General features: G+C 35.4%; 1 protein-coding gene across 2 annotated transcripts in view; it reads right to left on the bottom strand.

The window, feature by feature from the left end:
- Window positions 1-6,000, bottom strand: part of si:dkey-119f1.1 (uncharacterized protein LOC557127 homolog) — a 175,204-nt gene that overhangs the window by 114,345 nt on the left and 54,859 nt on the right. The gene's annotated exons all lie outside the window — the stretch shown is intronic.

Below are 6,000 nucleotides of genomic sequence, written 5' to 3'. Positions count from 1 at the left end.
TCGAAAGTCACTACAATATTACTGCTTGAATTGTTTGGTGGCAATGAAATGTCAGCACCAATCATAAGACACAGGTTTAAACCAATATAATGGTAGCATTTTAGTGTGAAATCTGTTTTAATGGGCATTTTTTTTCCTAGCTGGATACTGTAAGTTAAAACAGTGGATTTTTATTACATTTAGCTCATTTTTTTCTGCAACCCACTGTAAAGACTAGTGGTATAAGGAGAACACCATGTATCTTAAAGCAGCATTTCTCAACTACTGGATACTGATCCACTTTTGGGTCACAGAAATGGTGGTGGTAGGTCATAAATTGCTATTGTGTGCTCCTTGCCCTTGGGGGGGAAGTACAATGATAGCTGACAGACTGAGGCACAAAGGAAAATTGATTCTTGGGATGTACATCATAAAATGTCTTGGTTATGCACTGTAAAATCCAGCCTTTTGGATAAAAATTCCTAAACCACCAATTTTTTGTGTTTTATTTAGTTTATATTGTTGTAAACAAAGATTTTGATCATATACTTTCTTTAAAAAATTTAAAGTGTTGTACTTGCTACTCTTCAGCCATTTGCAGATCTATTTTTGTGAATATAGTTTAGTTACAATAATGTCAAGAAATCCATAGTGCATAAGGGGTTAGCATATTACATTTTACAGTCCTATAGAACATTTGGAAGGCTTACTGCCCAATTTTAAAACCTACCAATCCAGAAAGCATATACCCCAGGAACTTATTCCCTAGTTTAAATGATAACAGTTGTTTTATGTTCAAGCCCAAAGTTCTCGCTGTGTGGAGTTTGTATGTTCTACACATGTGTTGTTTATCTCCCACAAACCAAAGACATGCAGGTAAGGTGAACTTGCGTTGCTAAAGAGGCCTTAGTGTGTGCAGATATGTATTTGTGCTTGCCCTGCAATAGACTGCACTGCCAAGATGATGTTACTGAATTGTGCCCGAAGCTTGCTTGGAAAGGCTCCAGTTGCCCTGAAACACTGCTCTGAATAAGTGGGTTTGGAAAATCAATGGATTGATTATTGTTTTAAAATTACATTTGTTTCCCACATTTCTCCTTTAACTAATTTCATATTTTATTCCATTGTTATTTGTCTCTTTATGACTCTGCTGTCATTAAGATAATAATCCTGTTCTAGGGTCCCAGTACAGTACTTAAATTCTTTTGGGTTCTCTAATTAAAAGTTTAACAGCCCCTGAAATACACCATTATTTTGATATGCTGGCAGGCACTTACACTTAGACAACATGTTCAAAGCTCTAAGAACTCAGGTAATTCTCATCTAGAGAGAGTGGGAGTGCTGTCACTTATGTTTTCTTCATTTACAGCTGCAGACCAGAAGGTTCCAGACCAGAAGCCTACTGACCTAACCTCAAGTCCTTCCACTTTCCCCAGAATCATATGTAACCAATGACAAACCTTGTAGTAGGCGTTCAATAGACAAACCCATATAAGGCGACAGCATCTTGCCTCCAAAAACAATATCCTGAAAATCAGACACTTCTTTTATCATATCTTACTTTTAATCGCAGACCCTTTTTTTTAACAGGGTTTACCCAGCTAATATCGCAAAACTTTCACTTGTTCTGTTCTTATCGTTTACAGTGTATACAACAAAAGAATGTTAACTGGAAGAACTACATTATTGCAAAAAGTGTGCACCTAATACAAGGAAAAAATTCTCCCTGAAAACAGGTCTTCTGCTTAATCACATAATATACAGAGCAATAGGCATCTTTGTCTGTTCAGATTCTAAAATTTCTAAAAATGAATAGAAACCAAAATATTCTCTCTATTCTGACAAATAAATCAGTATGTTGCACATAGCTGAACAAATGTCAATGTCAGAAATGCAGAAAATATTCCTCTCTATTCTCCAGAAATCATGACAAACACGAAAGAATACTTTCAAATTCCACATGGTCATCCAAAAAACTGTACAACACTCATAAAGAAAGAATCAGATTCAGCATATAACATAGTGTGAAACAGAATACCTTCGATTTAAAATCATATTTATTCATTTCAGCAAGGAGATTTCAGGGTTCACTACTCCTGTATCCCCATCAAAATGTATGCTATAACAGAGGTTGGTCTGACCTGGCTGGAAAACTAGTTGACCAATTATTACACTATATTTTTAAAAAGTGCAAATGTAGAGTGTGCACTGTAAAAAAACAGCCTTTTTTCCCCAAAACTGCACAAAAATATTGCTTTCAATGTTTCTTCCAAGGTTTACTTCTAGCTGTAATCTGTACAGAGGCAGTCAGTTTCCTGGATATAGTCTTTTCCAAGCTAACCAATGTTATGAATTTTGCATTAAATGTGAAGGCGGCAAAATGAGCTGTAATATCAAAAATTCACGGTGCATGAAGGTCACAGTGTTAAAAGGAATCTGTCCTCCTAATTTGGAACTTCACATGATTAATTTTAAAAAAAAATCTAACATGGGAGTCTGCATCTGTTGTTCTGATTGAAGTTTTCCATCCCTCTCAAGCAAATGCTACTACTGAAGTTAGCTTTATTAGCAGATATGTTCTCTGCTGCTGAAAATACAAAGTTTCTACTATAATTTACTTATATGACAGGCACATTTATCCGAAGCGACTTACAATATTTGAGTTACACGTAGTTACATTTGTTCTGTTTTCTCCAATTGGAGTGAAAGCAGGTGAAGAGACTTGCTCAGGGTCATTCAGTGTCAGCAGCAGGAAATTAACCCACAATCCAGGGCTTGAGTTATTAGCTTGTGTAACTTTAACCATTCAATGGCTGGAATCTCAATATATCAAATACAAACAGTTGGTAAGAAGTTCTACCAGGTTTGGGGGGGAAACTCCGGACCACTGCTACAGTGGATATAAAAAGCCTATACACCCCTGCCAAAATCTCAGCTCTTGAGTAATAAGAAAAGAAACCAAGATATATCCTGTGAGAACTTATTCCACCGTTATTGCAAAATTGCAATCTATACAAAGAAGGTGATAACAAATCAGAAACTGTTAAAAAAAAAAAAATCATACAAAAATCTGGTTGTATGAGTGAGCAAACCCTTTAGGATGTGACTGTGTTCAGAATCAACCAATCACAATACGTCATAAGCCTTTACTCACAAACAAAAACATCCAAGACTGGCTAACCTTGGCAAAACAGTATACCAGGTCTCCCACAACCATGTGGAAAAAATGTATGATGGTCTGATGAGACCAAGGTTGAACTATTCTTAAAAAGTATGTGTGCCGCAAAAATAACAAATCATCAAAAGAACACAATACCCACATTGAAGCACGGTGGAGGCAGCATCATGCTTTGGGGCTGCTTTTCTTTAGCTGGAACTGGTTCTTAAGTCAAAGTGGATGGACTCTTGAATAGCTCCAAGCATCAGTCTATTTTGGCACAAAACCTTCAAGTATCTGCTAGGAAGCTGAAGATGATGAGGAACTTCACCTTTCAACAAGACAACACAAAGCATACATCAAAATCATAAAAGCAATTGCTTCTTCAAAGGAGGATCAATGTTCTGGAATGATCCAGCCAGAGACCAAAACCTGAAACCAACTGAAAATCTGTGGGGTGACCTGAAGAGAGCTGTGCACAGGAGATTTCCTCGTAATTTTAAGGATCTGGATTTTTTTTTGCAAGGAGGAGTGGGCAAAAATCACAAAGTGCAGATATGCTAAACTGGTATATTATTACCCAACAAAACTGAGTGCCGTAATACAATCAAAAGGTGCTTCAACTAAGTATTAGTTTAGGGGGTGTGAACACTAATGTAACCAGGTTTTTGCATGATATTTTTTTTCCTTTTTTCATTAAGCAGTTTATGATTTGTTTTCACATTCTTCATATGAATTGCAATGTTGCAATAAAGGTGGAATAGTTCTGACAGGATTTCTCTTGTTTTTTTTAATCAAACAAAACCTGCCATTTTGGCAGGGGTGTGTAGACCTTTTATATCCACTGTATAACACTATCCAGCTGGTTACCATACAATTCCATGGCTGTCCCTGGGGAACTCACACCATGGTGTTTCTTACCCATTCTTAAAAGCAGAAATTAAAATCCAGTATACAAGAAATAAAAACACAGTTTAAATGGATTAGCTAGGCCTTGGACAGACAATTTAGGATCCTAGACTGAACACTCTGAAGTTTTTTTTTTAGAGACGTTGTACTGGTTTAGATCAGTATATGAACTTAGTTACATCTAACGTTAGTTCTTCCAGGAAGACTGTATTCCAACAAAAAACATTAGCTACAAACTAAAAACAGTAACAATAAGCAATGTTTTTCCAAAAACATAAAGCCATTATGCCCAACTAAAGAGGATGCTTACAAAACTGAAGACATGCTGTATACAAAAAAGGAAAATATCAGTTGAACAGAGCAGTAAACTATATTAAATGAAAATATAAGAACATGCTTGTTTTTCTAGTGATTGTTCCTTTTTAGGGAGGATTATGAATGATTACTAATGCAAATCTTTAACCAACAACACACATCTCTGACTGATCCCTTTCTAGCCAATCAGGTTAATAGATTTTAGTGCAGTTTTGTGAATCATACCTCTACCACATATGAGACTGCTCTACTTGACCTCTCTTACTCTGTCTCTTTAAGTCTAATTCATGATCTTCCTTTGGTGAACCCTCGGTAAAACTGTTTACCTTCATTGGCCTGGTCAAAGATTAAAGATTAGGTGCCATACTGAATGCAGGTGAATCGGTTGGATAGCTGGTGTAACCTCAACAACCTGGAACTAAATACACTAAAAACAGTGGAGATAGAACTGGATTTTAGAAGGCACTCTCTTCGTCCTATAACCCTGGCTATGACTGCTATCATTCATATACTCATTCACATTTTTTGTAAACTTTATTTCTTGCACTCCAGGCTGGAATGAAAATTAACTCTCTTATGAAAACAGCTCAACAATAAATATTTTTCTTATCTGTCAACATAAAACGTTTAGTCTATCGCAAACAGCACTAGTCCAGTTTAATGACTTGTATCTCAAATATGCATTTCTCAAATCAAGATGTAATACAATTAAAAATCCACACTCACCCAGATAAAGATTTATTTTCACTATTGCCATTACAAAAATGTTGCAGCGGACAGTCTGGGCAAGAAACACTCCGCACATAAACAAGTTCTTTTCTGCTGCAGTCAATAACATTTGGTTCACCTTGTTCGCCTCTGATCTCCAAACAACTCAGTTCAATTTAAATTATGTTGTTCAGGAATGGAGTTCAATTCTATATAATTATTTATTACAAAACAGCGGATGAGATTGGGATAAAACTGTTCTGCTCAGTTTTCCTCTTTGTGTTTAAGCATCACCTATCACTATATAAACTGAAATTAACTTAATGTGCCTCCATCATCACTTGCACCAGCTACAAATAAACAAAAGTTATATTGAATTTTACTAATTATACTAGGTGTGTAAATTGCAAAGCGTCAAAATGATCAGCTGTTCTTTCAGCTATCAGAAAATCATAGCAAATATCAATATTTAATATTTGAGAATTAAAAATCAAAAACTCAAATAACAGAAATATTGTTTAAATATGGATGTATCTTCGGGATTCCCTGATCAGGTTTTTTAAGACCGATACCGATCACTGATTTCATGTTACTTGATCGGCCGATTCCTATTTTTATTATTTTTTATAGTTTAAATATTTTATTTGTTTGGGCCTTATTAAGTCTATTACCTAAACATTTGTTTTAAAAAGTCTGCAAAATATTACTAGTAAACATTTTAAGGCTATCGTTTAACAGTTATGTTTTTCCTGCTTTACTAATTTATTAGGTACATAGCTCAAAAGCACCATGTTTCTAACCTACTTCCTGCTAACATCACTATACAAGCTCTTAAGTATAGAATAAACTACCCTAATTTACCTCTTATCGGTAGCCATGGTAAACAATGATTTTTAAGCTAAATTATTAGCTTTATAGCATGAAACTATATG

This window comes from Polypterus senegalus, chromosome 3, assembly GCF_016835505.1.
Source record: "Polypterus senegalus isolate Bchr_013 chromosome 3, ASM1683550v1, whole genome shotgun sequence".
Taxonomy (NCBI): Eukaryota; Metazoa; Chordata; class Cladistia; order Polypteriformes; family Polypteridae; genus Polypterus; species Polypterus senegalus.
The sequence above is the reverse complement of the archived record's forward strand: the minus strand, read 5'-3'. Positions and strand labels throughout refer to the sequence as shown.